The sequence below is a fragment of the Lepidochelys kempii genome, chromosome 2, assembly GCF_965140265.1.
Source record: "Lepidochelys kempii isolate rLepKem1 chromosome 2, rLepKem1.hap2, whole genome shotgun sequence".
NCBI lineage: Eukaryota > Metazoa > Chordata > Testudines > Cheloniidae > Lepidochelys > Lepidochelys kempii.
Window position 1 is genome coordinate 58,620,270 of NC_133257.1, and position 18,283 is coordinate 58,638,552.

An 18,283-nucleotide genomic window follows, 5' to 3' on the forward strand; every position below is an offset into this window, starting at 1 on the left:
GTGTATCTGGAAAGCTGAGTTGCTTAATTCTTTTTGAGTTTTACCACTGAATTTCTTTCTGAACCTCCCAATCTCCTGTTGTCTTCCATTAAGGAACTTGGAGACAAATAATAGAAAACAACTTCATGATGCTAAATGGGGAGTGCTTTTTGTGTGTACACTTCCAAATTTGAATCCCTTAAATGTGTGGTTTTTTTATTTGCCTAGGACATACCTGCTTTTAGTGTTTGTTGTTCTGACCTTTTTGAATGTTACTCCTGCATTGATTAATATAGTTGAGAGATACAGTATATGTGAACCATAGGCTATCAATATCTCCACTCCCTTTGGATACATACGGCGCCATGGTTAGCCATCATAGCCTTTTATAAAGGTTTAAGGCCTGGTTTACAAAATACTTTTGATTGATTGTTTGCTATTTCTTAAGTTTATGGCAAATCTATTTCTGACACTTATTCATTTTATTATGCTATGGTAGCAAAGTCTTCATATTTAGTGAAGTAAAGAGCATTCAGGTCGAACACAGCTGTCATTCTATGCTAATGACACTTGATAACAGTTTCAGTACAAGGGTGAGAGAAAATAACATCTTCAGTTGAAACTAAATGGGAGATTTCTAGGCAGGCAGAATTACCTGACTTGGAAGTTGCTCAGGAACCCGTGGTTAATGCCCCACCTCTTCCAAAAAGTGAATGGGATCTTTAGTGACCAAATTGCTCAAAGCCTCAGATGTTAGTCTAATTATTGGGAGATATACAGTATTTTTAACTTATACGTGAGGGGGAGAAGAGAAACAATGTTCACTTTGTGTGTTTAAAAAAAACACCCAAAACAATAGCTGCCAAATTGGAAGTAGGCTTTGGAAGTTCCACACTGCGGTAGCCCAGATGCTTTTTGGTTTTGAAGGGAAGGGAGCAGAGTCTCAGCTGAAAAGAGCTTTAAGATCTTCTATTTGCTGACAGTGGAGAGTATGAGAGTTAATAATTCTTTGCACAGAAGAACATTTAATTATCTGTTGCTAAATTGCAGAATGACTTTTAAATTAAATAATGCTGTTTCAAAATTCCAAAAGATTTTTGCTTCATGCTTTACTACTTCATAGGAGATGATGATTTGTTCCAGTATTTGGTATCTAAGGTCCCAACCCTGCTAACACTTATTCACATGCTTAACATAATGCATAGTCCTTGCTTTGTGTAACATAACATGCTTAACATGACTCATAATCCTTACTCACGTGTGTAAACTCACATGCACAAAGTTAGGCATGTGTGTAAGTGTTTGCCTGATTGGAACCTAAAATTGTGTTCAAATTCTATTTGCAGAGTAACAGCCGTGTTAGTCTGTATTCGCAAAAAGAAAAGGAGTACTTGTGGCACCTTAGAGACTAACCAATTGTATTTGAAGACACATGAGAAGGAATAGAATTCAGTTCAGTAGCCCATGGCTGTGCTCGCTCTTTAGAGTTGGCAGGAGCAAAAGTTAATATTTATTTTTGTCTCTAGCGTAACCAGAGACAGAGAACAGATCAGTTAAGAAAGAATTTAATTAGTAAAGGACCTCCACACACAGGGACAGGGCTCCACCCACATGGAATCCCTAACAGAATCTGGCCCTCAGTTCTTACTTACCATTCTTCACAAGGTTAACTGAGGCCAACAGTGAGGGCAGAATTTGGCACCACAATTGAAACTTAGGGTTTTTCTACACTTAAAAAATTCTGTAGCATCGCAACTGCACCACAGTAGTGCTTCAGTGAAGACTCTACCTTACCCTGACGGGAGGGGCGTAGGAACTCTGCCTCCCCAAGAGGCAGTAGCTAAGCTGAAGGAGAATTCTCCCACAACCTAGTGCTATCTATACTGGAGGTTAGGTCAGTTTAATTGCGTTGCTCAGGGGTGTGGATTTTTCACACCCCTGAGTGAAGTAGTCATACCAGCCTCATTTCCGAGTGTAGACGAGGCCCTGTAAGCAGTTTTTTCCACCGGATTCCATTTACAATGGAATTGCACAGGTATATGTAAGTGAAAACTAAATCTATGAAAGTGACTGAGTTTTTCAGTTCACTGTTCCAAAAAATCAGAGGGGAAAATTGTTTGGGGATGAACCAAGGATTTTTTTTTTAATTCATTTTGGGTCAGTTGAAACATTTTGTTTGGTGCAACATGAAACATTTCATTTTTATTTTGAGCTGTTTTTTTAAGGTTTAAAAAAATACCATTTAAGGAAATTTCCAAACAAAAATTTGTTTTGAATCGAAAAATCAAAAGGATTTGTTTTATTTTAACATTTTTGAGACAATTAGTTTTTTTCTGGGAGGGTGGGGGTTCAATCAAAACAATTTGGCAATCTCAGCATGAATTGGCAAATAGTTTCGGTCAACCCAAATCTGCATTTTTGGCCAAAAAAGTTTTGGTCTATAAATGTTGCCCAGCTGTAATCAAAACCTAATTTGAAGACAATGGATGTAATTCAGAACAGGCAACACAAGCGTAATAGAGAGCAGAATTTGGCCCACAGAATCTTTGTCACTGACAGAGATGCACAAGCCAGAAAGAACACAGATAGACTTCCAAGATTGAAAAATTGACAGTTAAAAACATCTTTGTACTTGTAAACTGAGCGCTCTTGCTTTGGAAATTACCAAGAGATAATAAACATGCCATTTTCTGAGCAGAATGCCACTTTCAGTTTCTGATTGTTAGGGTACCAGTAGTTTGTAAATATCACAAAGCCATCCTTAAAAGAAGAGAGGTAATGCTCAGAGATGTATGAAATATTCAGAATGTCATTAGAGATGCTCAGAACTTGGCTGTTGTTGAGTTTGTGAAGCTTCCTCAAACATACAGCATTAACAAAAGATTTAATCACATTGACTTATCAACCACTACTCATAACACTGACTACATGTTCATGACTTGAACTGAAGGCACCTTTAGCTGACAAATGCAATTAATTTTACGGTCACATGAAAAGCAGCGTGCTTTTCAGGCACGATTAGAACTTGCAAACAGGAAGCCCAAACCTCAGCATTTCTGGAAATTTATCCCTTAATAATCCCCTATGATTATGTGCATCTTATAATCTTGCAGCTGGAAAAGGTTCATTTATGTTCATGGAGGAGTACTAAGAAGGACCTGTGTCCTGGCTGAACACAGCAGTTGGTGATAGACACTCCAGACTACCAGGTTCCTGAAAAATATAAAAATAAACCCTGTGTCCTCCTGAGGGGGGCAGGGGTCTGAGTTTGCGCTGTTACAAACTGAAACACCGAAAGATTAAGTGAGTTACTCAAAATCACATATTGAGCCAATGGCAGAGCCCAGGAGAGAAGCTGCTTCCCGTCAACCCCAATTGTCCCTAGACAACCCTCTTCCTACTAGAACGCAGTTGCAGTGGAATGCAGCATTCTACCCAGCGGAAGAAATGAAAGGCTTTTAAAAAAGACATCCACAAGTGCCAAAATATTTTTTTTGAGAAAGCCATCAACTCTTTTGGGAGCGTGCTCATACCCAACCCAGAATCACCTAGTACTTGTTCTAATGCAATCACAATAATACACCACAACTTCACATTGTCCTCCCACCCGGATCTCCTGCTCCATTTTTGTGAGTCTGCAGAGCATTGAAATACAGAGAAATGGAGAAGACAGTAAAAAACAGGCATGGCACAATATCTGTGCTCTCCACAGCCACATTCAAACCAGCGAGAGATGAAAGGGATGTAAAATGCTCCTTTACTCCCCTGCCTGGCTGCATAAGGCAAGTCAAAATCTTTCCCTGTATTTTAATACTTTAATTCAATTTCTTTAGATACACAGAATGTAAAGGATATAAGAAACAGTGAACGAAAAAGGAAAAGGACTTATGGTATGGATGGACCTTTTTTTCTGTTAGTAAAATAACATATTGCAGTTCTCTGTAATAATGGTTTAAAATACTTTATCTTACAATAGTTGTACTGTAGCATTTGGGCAATTAGTACAGAATACTCCAATATTTTTGTGGTTTTGCTTCTCTGTATTAAAATCAATTGTTCCTATAATTCATGCTAACAGTTTCCGAGGTTGCTTTTAAATGTAAGTCTCCTCCTTCTTAAAACTATACTTCAGAAAGCTATTGAACCAAAGTCATCCTTGGGGTAATGCTTTGGAGTTACATCAGTGAGAAATTTGGCCCCTTGAGATGTTTGAATGGTAGAAACATTGACAGTTCTCTGAATGGCTTGTCCTATTACAAAAAGATGCTCATGCTGAGATGTGAGAGTAGGTGATGCGGTGGATCAGAGGACACTACAAATTCCACTCCTTCCTCAACAAAATGGTGGGTTTGATCTGCATTCTCTGTGCACCCTAAACGGCTATTGAATTCAGTGGACCCTTTTCCACTGTAGCTTTAAGGGTTTACTATTTTCCTAATTAAATAAAGTTCTCATTAGATGCAGGGACAGTCTGTCTCTTTCCTACACTTAAGTAGCTGTGGCTTCCAGGAATTGCACTGTGAAGATTTCATAGACTGGTATGTGGATGGAGAAAACAGACATTTTGCTCTTTGACTGAATTACACAAATTCTCTCATTTCGGAACACAGAGGGTGTGTAAAAGTTGTAGCAATAGGCCTCTTAGGAGTTTTTGTCTCAATCCAATGTTAAGCCTAACTGTTGTACTTGCTAATTCACAGGGCAAAATCTCATTTGTTCCACAAGACTCTTATTCTTGTTTGACATGTGTTCTCCAGTGGGAATTCCACCACCCTTTGATTTAATTCTTCCAGATGTTTCATGCATCCTATTATGAACCTCTTCAAAGAAAGAGCAGTCACCAGTCTAGAAAGCAGTTGTTCCATTTTCATTGTTCCACGGAAGGTAATAATTTTATGCTAGGAAACAGGAGCAAAAAAATGCATGGCCAGTTGAACATATATGTGTGTGCCTGTGTGTGTATATATTATATATATAAATCAGTAATAAAAAACTCCCTAAAATCTTGTCAGTTATACCCTTATTTAAACATACTACATTCAAGTGGTAAATACATACATTAAAAGTACATTCTAACTGAATGTAACAATATCCTTGGGAGTCAAAGATTTAGGGCTTTTAACTTCTCCCCTTTCCACATAATGATTTGCTTTGTACTTATAAAGGGGTGTTGTTACAAAGAGGGTAGTTTAATGTATGTAGAAGCTATAATGCCTGCATGAAAGACTATAACAAAAAAGACATTGGTGGAAAGATATTATGGTAAGACTAAGTATTTAAAACAGCAAATAGGGAAAGTCAAGACAAGAGTGCAGCTGAGCCACGGCCCCTCACTCAGTCCCTAAAACAAATCATGTTGTGCTTAACTGTGACTGTTTTCTTGTTGACTAAATTCTGTACCACTCATCTTCAGCAAATTTGCTACCACAATTCCTGTGCCACCTGCCGTATAGCGACTTTTTTTGATCTTTACCCTTAATTCATTCACGAGCTCTTCTTTTTGAACTAGTTACTTTCTCAAACAATTTGACATCAATTTGTGCCTTTCCTGTTCTCTCAGGAGTCAGTACCACTCTGAGATCACAGTTTAATTTTTTCTCCTAAGCTCTCTAAGCCACATCTAGCTAATCCCCCTTCATAATTCATATACCCCTAAAGTCCTGAGCCAGTTGGGTTATTTATTAATTATTTTACAAGAGCCTCTTGAGATTAAGCTTCTCATCCTCTATGGAATCCTGGAAAGGCAAGTATGTCGGCAGCAAATACCAAAATTACATCTCAGATTACATATAATTACAAACAGGCTGAAAATCATCTAACAATTTTTGCTTAAGAGAAGCCAAGGAGAGTAGACATTTGATATCATATGAACTAGTACCCGCTGCTGTACCTTTCCAGTTTCAGCAACAGATTTCCTATAATACTGTTATCAGAAGTACACAATGGGCCAAATGTTGCTCTTCTACAATGGTGTAAATCTGGAAAAACCCAATTGACTTCAGTGGAGTTAATCCAGATTTACACCAGCATAACTGAAAGTAGCATTTGGTTCAACATTCCTAAAGTGGTTTTAGTATAGTACAGCAAGGAGTAGTTCATTCTTTTTACTGGGTATTGTGGGAAGAAAGAAGTAGAAGGAAACTATGAGAAGGAAACATTAGAACAGTGGTTCTCAACTTTTCCATGTGTGCATCTCCCAATTGCCCTGCTCCATCAACCTGGGATTTAGCCAGGACCCACCTCCCAGTTAGCAACATGAGATACGCAGGATGGTTTAGAACCCCTGCCCTGGATACCCGGTGTTAGAATAAATAACAACACTAAAGAAAGCTAGGTGGAATAACATTATTCCCCAGGTCTAGTGCCATTATTAGGTTAGTCATTCTACTTGACCGTTTTTCTGGAGGTGGTTTTTCATTTTAGCTGCAGTGGTGCAGTGGTGAATGATTGACCTTCTTGGAATAAGGTGTAGCAGTAAAGAGCCTTGTTTGTGAGTCCAACCTTTTCCCCCTATGAAAACTTATCAGAAAGCAGAAACCTCTGTATTTAATAGACTCTTGTGAGACCACTGCAGCAACAGAGCCATTGTATCCCTCCTCTTCTAGCCATTTCACTGGTAACGAGCCACAAATGGTGACAGCATTCCACTCTATGGATATCTCAGTTACTGAAAGTGAGAAGGATGCTGAAGAAGATTTGTCCTTACAAACATCTTTCTTTGCACTACAGTAGCACAAGAAATAGATGTCCTTTTAAAAGTTCAGTGAACCAATACTGGCTCATAGTAAATTGAGTAATTAAGTCAGGCTTCTGCTATGGCAACCGTTGACAAAAGATACAAGAGGAGGAGATTTAACTCTGGCACATGTAGTTCAGATGCTGGTAGCAGAGATGTGGCAACTGCATTGTTACAGATAATCAGTCTCACGCACAGAAGTTTGAGACAATTTGATCACAGTCTATAATTACCTACACATGGCTCTTTCATCTTGATGACATAAGCATAACCTAATCCAGTAACTAGACGATGAAGTTAGAAACATTCATGTTGGAAAGAGATTACCAAGGGATGTGATAAATTCACTGGAGCAGCCGTGTTAGTGTGTGGATTCTTTTAAAGCTGGATGTTTTTCTAATTCAGCCACAAATTATTGGGTTTGATAGTGTTTACTTACTTAGGGCCTGGTCCAAAGCCCTTTGAAGTTAATGGAAATCTTCCCATAGGCTTTGAATCAGGCCTATAATAGGGAAGAATAATTCCCTCAACCACAGGAATGATTTGGTGAAGTTTTATGACCTGTGTTATGCTGAAGGTCAGACTAGAGAAGGGCTTCCCAAACTTGGTTTGCGGCTTGTTCAGGGTAAGTCCCTAGCGGGCCGCGAGATGCTTTGTTTACCTAAGCATCCGCAGGTACGGCCGCTCGCAGCTCCCAGTGGCTGCAGTTCGCCGTTCCCAGCCAATGGGAGCTGCAGGAAGTGGCACGGGCCAGTCCACCGATTCGCACAGCTCCCATTGGCCGGGAATGGCAAACCGCGGCCACTGGGATTTGCGAGCAGCTGTACCTGCAGATGCTCAGGTAAACGAAGCATCTCGTGGCCCGCCAGGGTTTACCCTGAACAAGCCACGAACCAAGTTTGGGAACCCCTGGACTAGAGGATCCCAGTGGTCATTCTTGGCCTTAAAATCCCTGGGTGCACGCCTTGCTCTATTGATATTAATAGCAAAATGAATGTATACAAATATCTATCTTAATAAACAATTCTCTGCTATTAAGCTTTTTAGAAAGCATTTCATACATAGAAGCAATGTTGAAACCTCCTCCTCCTCTTGTTTTAAGCTTACATTTCCTAGCTTCTCATCAAATATCCTAACTTTCTAGCGATGCCAAACATTGTTTATTTTCATTGTTACTTTTCTCTTTGTTAAACTGTATGACCTACTTAGAATAGATAAGGTTTCTGGGCTAAGTGATCTTGAACTACCTAGCTCAATTTTTTGACTTTGCTACTGAAATTTTGTATGATCAATAAATGCCTTCTCCAAAACCACTTATAATTCACACCACCAAAATCTTCACTGGTTTAGAATCAAGGTTGCTTAAGGATTAAACCCACCCCACACAATGCTTGAAAAGCAAGGAAATAAGATAATAAGCCTCAATTTAACGTAAATTAACACAAACATAGGGAAAATTAAGTAGAAATATTAATATTCCCCTGAGGAGTTACTGACCTAATTTCTGTCCTCTGCATGGGGACATAGCGGACAGGGGTGACTGCAAAAAATACCATTTGCAACTCTCTGATCCTCAGCTGCCCAGCCCCACTGGAAATTAAATAGGAAGGGGCCTATTCTAACTTCTTCCTGTGACATAAGTGTATGCTAGCAGAGGATCATATGTAGGGAAGTGGCACAAGGTGGTCCCCTGAGGGTTCTTTCCAACCTCAATCACTGACCACAACCACTCCAGGTCTCTTTAACCAACCCCAGCTTTATTATATTTACAATCAGTAGCCAACTTCCCCACTTGCTTCTGTGGAAAAGAGCAGGGGAGCAGTATAGAGCAACAATCTGCTGCCCTTCACAGTCCCTACTCTCCTCCCACGAATGCCGTTCTGTTTGCTTATATAGTCCGAGCTGCTGGGGATACTTCCATCCAATTAGCCCCTCAGTTGTATCTCTACGCACTTAATTGGCCTCCTCCGCCAACTGCCTGTCTTTCAGTCAGAGCTCAGTTAACGTAAACTAGTGTGGCATTAGCTCCTGAGTCAGCACATCCTGGGGGTGAAGGGGCAGCTGGCATAGGAGACAGCTGTGCTATTGGAAATTCCTCTGTACAGAGGGAATTCTGCTGTAGGAATTTCTGGTTGGTTGACGTTCCCTTTGTAGCACACAAGCAGTGCAAAGCGAACTGGGGGACTGGAGAATCTCGCCCCTTGCATTACATTTGAAGAAGAGATTAACTCGCTAAAGGATTTATGGAGGAATTTTTAGTCCTAGTCTATTTGCATATTTTGCTGCAGCTTTAACTATGGTGACATTACCTTTCTGTCTATGAAAAAAAATGTGGGCTAAAAGCAATCCATGTGCCAGCTCCCTTGACATAGTTACCAGGGTGGCTTGACACACAATCTAGCTAATCGCAGTGTTTGATGTAACTAATCAGTGTTCAATGTGACCAAGAGAATATGTATCAGAGATTGCTGGCCTCTCTGAACATTGATTTATTGGGCTTCATGAGCGACCCTGGATTATGTTTTATTATGAAAGGCATGACTTTTGAGACTGACTAGTTAATAATCTGTAATTACTGATTGAAAGCAACACTTGATTCCATAAATGTGCCTGGTGTATTCATTGCACCAGAGCGGTGATGCAACTTTCAGTATATTATTATTATTTGTATAGTGGTAGCGCCGAGCAACCCCAGTCATGGAGAAGGACCCCATTGTGCTAGGTATGGTACAAACACAGAACAAAAAGTCTGTCCCTGGCAAAAGACTTTACAATCTTCTGTCATTTGCTGAAGAAGCTGGCTCTTGTACTATTGTTCTCCACAAATATGCCCATCCGCCATCAAAGTGCTGTTAGAGAAAGGATGATACCCCTTCTTCTCATCCTTTTGTCTTAGAATGTGAGTATCAATGCAGTGTATGGTTATATGGTAATACCTGGTTACTTACTATACAATAGTTAGTTAAGCAAAGTTCTCAACATTACCACTCATTGTGTCATTCACAGTCCTCCACTAAATTAAATTAAATTATCTCTAAGCACCTTGGAGGCTCAAATCTTAAAGGATTTAATTGGATTTATTCCTTATTTTTAAACTACTAATTGGGAATACATAAACCAAAGATAAAGAGCTAAGGGCACTTGAGTTTCAGCATTGTTTAAACTGATTTGTTTTTCCTAGCTTCTGCATGAGAGAATACACCGGACTCTTGCATAATGCTAGCTCCACTTACTTTTCTACCTATATTGGCTAGGTTAGAACTCTAGATATTCAGAGCCAAGGCTGGGTCTTTATAGTTAAGTCAGCTGTTCCCAGGAATTGTGGGGCATTGAACCATAATGCCTTTAGTTATTTATAATGCAGTAGTGCCTTCAGGGCCAATCAGACTGGAGTTCCATTATGCTAGGTACCGTACAAACAAATAGTAGGAATCAGTCTCTTCTTCAAAGAGCTGATAGGCTAACTTTAAGAGCAGATGTCTTACAAAATATGTGAGGTGGTAGCCAGGAGGAAGGAGGAGTAATATCAGTCTATCTTCACTGGAAATAAAACACATTGAAAATGAACTTTTGGGTCCCTATCTTGCTTATTTGTTTTGAGATAAACATCTCAGGAGCAGGTTTCAGAGTGGTAGCCGTGTTAGTCTGTATCAGCAAACAGAAAGAGGAGTACTTGTGGCACCTTAGAGACTAACAAATTTATATGAGCATAAGCTTTCATGGGCTAAAGCCCACTTCATCAGATGCATGCAGTGGAAAATACAGTAGGAAGATAGTCTATATCTATAGATATATACAGAGAACATGAAAAAATGGTTATTGCCCAGCCTCCCAACTGTCTAGCCATTATCAGCCAACAAACACCAGGTAGCCTCACTCATCATATCCCATGAAGGGCTCAGTCTTGTTCCCATGGAAATTAATGAGGGTTTTAGATGGACTTCAGTAAGAAAAGAAGCAGGCCTAATATGAGTAAAATACTGTATAATATGATTGACAGAGAGATTCCTCAATAAGTCTGAATTTCCTTGATTTTGTCAGTTTAAAGTTGACCTCTAACATGAATGGAGATTTTGTCATTTATTTTTGACACCTAATGTATCTACTTCAATACCTGGACAGCAGTTCATACTGAGTGCTTTATACATAATTTATGTCTAATACTACAACCCTTTGTATTGTTTTGAGGGGTTATAAATTCACCCGAGTCTAGCAGATATGTTAATGGAAAACTCCTGGCCTGAACATTCTTCTTGATGGGAATTGCCTATGGTTTTCCACCTTAGACATTTTGATGGTAATTGGAGGCAGAGGAAGGACTACAAAAATAAACCATCCATGAGCATAATAGAAGGCTCCTTCATGGAAATATTCACATCACTAATAGTAATTATCCACCAAAGTTTGGATTGGATATTCATTGTTCACTTTTTTTTTATTATCCATGAGCCATCCTATTTCCCGGGGTTGTGTGATATCCAAAGCTGGGGTTGTAGAGACATGTAACAACACTGTACCAAATCTGACAGCATTCTATCATATCATGTTAACAACATGCCATTATATTTTATCCTATTTATTTACATTTTGGCTAAAATGATACAATGATAAAATTGCTATTATGATACAAAAAATGTCGAAATGGTAATATTCCCTTGGATTCTGTGAAAATAGCACTATTCCACCTCTTTATTCTTCAACATTTATCATTATTGTTTATATCTTTGTACAGTGCCACATAAAAGTCTGCTGCTTTATAGGCAAAGGAAGCATGGTCCCTTCCCCAAGGAGATTACAATTCTACAAAGTGCTCCATCCCCTTGATTCCCTTTGATTTGACTGAGGACATTCAGCAGCTTGCTGAACTGAACTCTAAGTTATGGCATGAATCACAAAAGGAGAAAAATAAACAATGTGTGGGGTTAGGCTAAGGCAGAACAATGGTTACAATCCTAATGTCTGGGAGTTAAGTCTTGGAAGTTCCTCAGTGGTGTCCATAGGGGAGTGAGCCGGCGGGTTAAAGTACTGTTTCTTTGATGAGCTTCATGAAAGAAATGTGTTTTACGAAGGAGAGGAGATGAATATGGAGTTTTGAATTGGACCAATCTGTAATATATTATGGAAGGTGCAGGGTGTGTGTACACATTCCTATCATAGCTTTCATCTAGAAAGATCCCAAAATCCTTTCCTAGGGCAGGATCCTCCAGTCCACTAAGGACACTTGGTGCTCTCGACACATAACACAGTGGCATTAAACTTGCTGGAGATTCCCACAGGAGAATTCCCCTGGGCTCCACTGGCATGGAGCTTGTAGAGGGAGCATAGCTTTGTGCCCCCACAGTAAGGGTTGGGAGGAGGCATAACAAGGGCAGACTAGGGGTGAGTCAGGGCAGTAGGGGATGTGGTGGAGCTGAGGTCAACTATTCTTGATCCTCTGTTATGTTGCGTGACTGAAGTTAAGGTAGACCTCCAGCTCCTTTAACTTCTGCTGGGCCAGGCAGCTGAGGATCAGAAAGCCAGAACTGGCTCCCTGTGGCTGTCACTGCCACCGCCTCCAAAAGGAGCTCAGAGATTGAGGGAGAATCATGGACCACTTACCCATCACTAAAAAGCATCCAATGCAAGGATGGAGCATGGCCTTAGTTCTGTACCGCAGCAGATTATTTTTTAAGGCTAGAAAGTGAAAACCAATGTGTCCATAAAAACTTCCCGGGGTATTTAGTAGTTCAAACATCAAATACCCTTGTTAGAATTTGACAAGGACACTTGTATTCTTGTGAAAGACTCTGTAGGGTCTTTAATGATCATAAGTAGCCAGAATCTCACTTTCCCATTTCAACAGAAAATGGAATTTTTGTATAGCTCTTAGCACTGTATTGGAGCCTTGGTCAAATACTGATTCAAACGATAATCTACTGTATCACCTGCATCATTTGCTATAGCTCTGCATCTTCCTCGGGGGTCTTCCTGTCAGGTTCTGATCACACTAAAAACTTGCTTAGATAGTAGCATCTAGCAACATATCAGCCCACAGAACTAAGGATAGACACCAGCATAACTATATATAGCCATTGGGTAAATAGTGCACAATGTGGAAGTAGTATAATTTATGTTAAAATGCAGGTGTAAAAAGTATCATGACACTTTTTTGTTAAAATAATTCTGCAGGGTGTTCATTGTTGAAGGAAGGCACATTTGCTAAGAAGACTATTGTAACTTGAGTCAAAGTAGGGTTCAGCAAAGGGCAGCTTTTATTAAATTATTTTTGATTGCATTTGATTCATCACAGATGTGCTAATCAGATTTCTTTAAATCTCTTATTAACTACAGTATCTTTTTTTCTAAAAGATAGGATTTTTCTTTTTTTACCAGTAGTAATGCAAACCTGACATGCGGGGCTGTTTTCCTTCCAGTGCTGCCTTTGGCTTTTTGTTTGTTTTCACATTTCTGTGATAACTGTGATGTGGCAATAAAGGGCCAAATTCTGATCTCACTTACACTGGTAGGATCTGAGTTACTCCATGAGTAATTTCATGGAAGCCCTTGAAGTTACTCCCATTATACACCAATGTCAGTAAGATCAGAATCTGGCTCACAAATTTAGAAAACATCCCTCCCTGCCCCCAAATTAATTTAAAATCGAGGGTTTTTAAATGTCATCAATTGCACGTATTTAGAAAAGGAAAGGAAAAATGACCAGGGTTATAAACCACATTTAAGTCTGTTTACATCAATGGATTCTGTTTGTTTTACTCACAGGCTGTGAGTTGTATCAGATTTCAACACATCACACACCTGCATCTTCAAGGTTTGTTTACTTTCCATCCCATGGCTGCATTCAATAAATAAGAGGCAAAGTCAATAACACCATGTTTTTCTCATCTAGAATGAGTGAAAATCCACATTCCATTTTCTAGAATTAAATGGACACAAGAGGCCACCAGGGTAACTTGGTATGTTCCAAAACATCCCAGGTTAAAAGTCCTCAGGTTGCCCATAAGTCACATTAATTAACACTGAGACATAGTCAGACTGTGCAGATGTAAATTATCCCAGAATTATCTCCTTTAGACCTTAGGAAAATTGACCCAATTAGTGAGGACGAGTTTTAGGTATTTCTCTTTTAACATGGAATTAATGGATACTTCAAAAGAGTTACAGTACACAGAAAATGTTTACAAAATGCATTTCCATACACAGTTCAATATTTTAATAGAAATGATATCCATACAAATAAAAACACTATGCTTTTTATAGGTTTGGTTTCCTTCTTGTCTTCCTCCTTTGGCTTGTGCTGCCTTTGCAGTAGGGGCCTGATCCACTGGTTTCAGGGAACTTTGGATTGGATGCTAGAAGCTCACGCAAGTATGAGGGCTCCCATACATGAACTGTTGTTGCTGTCTTCACCAGTACTGCCAAACCCAAGTATTCAAAAATCATGAGTCAAGTGATCATGAGATTGGCTTTAAAATAATGATATTTGAAAATTAATACATTTGGGGCTCTTCTGATTTGACTTTGATGTTGGATCACTTAAGGATCATATTTTCATGCTTCTCTCCTCAACCATCGGGACCACCAATGATTTTGTTTAAATTAAAGATGAGATTCTCATTATTTATTGTTTGTATTATAGAGCCTAGGAGCCATAGTCATCGACCTGAATCCCATTGTGCGAGGTGCTGTACAATCACAGAACAAAGAGATAGTCGCTGCCCCAAAGAGCTTACAATCTAAGTATAAGACAAGAGACAACAGATGGACACTGACAGGGGAGTACAAGGAAACAATAGGGCATTATTGGTCAGCACGTTAGGCTATGGTCTCAGCACACCAGCAGCCAAACTGTTGGCAAGTTTTTTGTAGGCACCACGGCAAAGGAGAGTTTTAAGCAGAGGTTTGAAGGACGATAATGAGGTATTGGGTGGATGTTTATGGGGAGCTTTTCACAGGCATGAAGGAAGGAAAAAAGGTTCGAGTTTGAAATTTAACAAGTGGTCAATGGAGGCTAGCCTCATGGGCTGATCAGAGGCAGGAGTCAACCTTTCGACATAGAATGAGAGATGAAGATCGCTGAAGGGCCTTGAAAGTGAGGACAAGTATTGATACTGTAATGACTTGACCTCAACATCTGGAACTTTAAGAAGGATGCCAAATATCATGAGACTTGTGATAAAAATCACAAGAGGTGTCCATACTTCTTCCCACTATTTGTAAGGGCCTGAGGCCTATGGGGAAAAACAGCAAGACTCATCTCCCATTATTTTTCTTTTTCAGCTGGCAGTTTAGAACTTAATAAATCCCCCACTCAGCATTCCCTCTCACCCTCCAATAGATATCCTGGATAGAGTGAATCTCATCACTGAGATTTAGTGGGGGTGAACTTGTTCTTTGGTGCACGGCTATAGCATGCTAAAAGTGCTTAATAAAGTGACCTGTACATGAATTCTGTTTTTCTGTGTCTTTGTTTTAACATGTGAAAAACAAATAGAGGTAAGACAAAAACAAATTCTTTAAAGATGATTAATATAAAATCATTAAGAGCTCCCACAGCCATTGGGAAGCCCATCCAGAAAGACATGGCGGAAACCTTGCTGCATGAGGTCTTTTTTTTTTTTTTTTTTAAGCTGAGGTTTTTATGAGTTTCTCTTTATGGGGGAGAAAGGCTTGTTTCCTGGTGGAAAGGGCAGGGGGCATGGCCTCTAAACCCCATAAAGCTCATGGATCAGTAGGTTAAAGAAGCTCTAAACTTGTAGGTCCCAGGGCCTCAGCATGACAAGCCTATCCTACGCTCTGCTATCATGGCTTTCTCAGGTGCTAGCACCATTTGTAGGCAGTTGATGACACGGAATGGAAGTTAATGATGCTCCCCATAGCAGTAATGTCTGCCGATTTTTCTCCTAGTAGAAATAACACCACTGGGTGAGAAAAGCTTGTCACTTTCAAGCAGTACAGCTTTAACCTGCAGGAAAGAACCTTTTCATGTGTGCCAGCAGGGTTCATATCAGACACTTTAGTGCATGACACACTGGGGCGAACTAACATTAACACCCCTCTGGTGTGGAATAACACACCATGTAGACAGGCCCCCCAGAAATTCCGCTCTGAGTCCCCCCAGCCTCCCACCCTAACATATTCCTTCCCCTCTGTAGCTTAGGCTCCTGACTTTGTGAAGTTGGCATGAAAAGTCTTCTGCAGGCTCCCAATAAAGAGGGTTTATACTACAGAGCAGTTCCCATTCCTACTCTTCTAACTCTCATATTTTTGTCTCTCTATGGTAGGGAGCATATAAGGCCCTATGAGAGAAAAGGAGCAGACTTGAAAATTACATGTAAATACAGTGCAAAGGCAGAATAGTTTTAATTTAAATCTCCTTTATGGATTTGCCAAGACTTTAGTACAGGATTTTTTGTTTCCCTGAGATGCCAATTAAAGGTGGTACCAGGGGTGGTTGCAATGGAAACATTTTGGTTCACTCGATTAATTTCTGCTGATATAAATACATAGAGGTAAGTGCATAATTATCTAGGATACATTAACTTCTCAAACTCAAAACCACAGCCAAGATCTTTTCTATTATTCTTTGATATGGGGAGGGATTTCTTTTTAAAGAGATGGACCCAAATTTAGATCCAGATCTGAACTTTTCCAAAGTTCAGGGATGTTCCGATCTGGGGTTTTGATTTGCTCCATTATAGAGACGAAGGAAGCCATGATTTTGGATCTGGATCTGATTTTCTGCAAAGTTGAAGGATGTTCGGATCTGAGGTGCTGGAATTGCTCATCTCTAGTCTTTTGCTGTCTAATCTTTTGCTCTTTTTTAAAGCTAGAAACCAACATTTCTTTCCTTACGGACTTTTTTCCCTTTGTCTTTTATAGCAAGCGTGCTTTTGTTCCCTCCCTTCATTGTTGTGAAACATCAGTTAACCTTGATCTGTCTTGTCTATGTATTTGTCTGTAACACTGTCAGTGATATTCTAGTGTTAGCATGGAATAAGACTGGTTAGTTACCCCAGAGAACTGGCCATTTTCCAGGAGGGAGATGGTTGGCTTTTACGAGTTTTATTCTACATATTGGCTCAAGCTACAGAATTCACCTTCTGATACAGATATTGGAATCGTTGCTGGTGGTGCTCAAAATCAGGGTTTCAATTTGGATCATTTATTAAAATACAGACTAGTTAAAACACTCAGATCCACATCTGGATTTCAAACATCCATATTTGGAATTACCCTGGATTTACATTGTTGTAACTGGGAGGAGAACTGGGCCCTTTTTGTGAGGCTAGTAAAGCGCTGAGACTTTTCATCTTGGGCCAAAGGAAGAGAAGTTTTGATCTTTCTTTTTCACCCTCCATCATTTCACAATGATTCAAATACCCACTTGAGAGAAAGTTAGCTGAGGATACATTTATAGTGCTCATGTAGAGTAAATGCAGAGAGAAAAGAAGGTAAACACATAGGTCCAGGATAATGCGGTAAGCTAAAAAAAGATTCAGATGCATATAAAAAGGTCACATCTATACATTGCCACTAAAACTGTTTAATTACTTAGATGATTATTAGTCATCAATTACTCTTCCTAGATTACCTGAATGTTTTAGTACCATCAATGATGGATGGTATTTTTCTGAATCTCCTTTACTTCTGCTGTGCAATGAAGTTCAACCACTCTGTACAAAGGTTATACCCAGTTAAAACAGCCTGTTAATTATTTATGAGACAGCAAGAAGACCAATGGAACTTTCACTTGTCCTGCTGGAGAAATAATGAGACCATTACAGTCTATTTAACACCATGAAAAACAATATCCACAGGTGACCTTTCGGAATCGTTGCCAAGGCAAGTAAGAATATCAAAGATGTGTTCAACATTAAACAGTCACTTAAAATGGGAAGTTTCCCAAGGTTTGAGAATGAAATAATCACTCTTCTTTTTTTTTTTTTTTTTAAGTGAACAAATGTCTCTCTCAGATCTCATCCAGTAGCTAGCTTTTTTTCTGTTCTGGGAGCCCACTGAATACTTTGAATATGTGCTGAAATATGACAGAAAGATAATGGCTGAGATATTGCTGTGTGTGTTAAAATGTTCAAAACATCTGTACTTCGAGACAGACTTTGGCATTCCATTCCTTCTGCTGCAGAGTCTATTAAATCACTAACTAAATTAAATGTTAGAATCTTTAAAGGTTAACCGGAAAATCCTTTTCTAGCCATACCTTTATCAATTGTGTAAAAAAACAAAACAAGAGACACTACCATTGTCCTCAACATTCATTCTCAGAGTGGGAAACAGGAACAAAATATTTTAAACTGGTTTTTAAATGGTAACTAGTTCAATGAAAAATATACTTTGATTGTGCTTGCAGGTAGATAATTGTAATGAGGTATAGACATCTTAAATCCGGTTGCCTGATTGGACTTAAAAAGAAATAATAACGCAAATGAATAATCCCTTATATCTATGCCATAAATGCTACCACTAATACCAAACAGGAGTATTTTGGGCAAATCATTTTTTCAACTAAAATGACATGAGGAATAATAAAGAGATAGAATGTAATTGCAC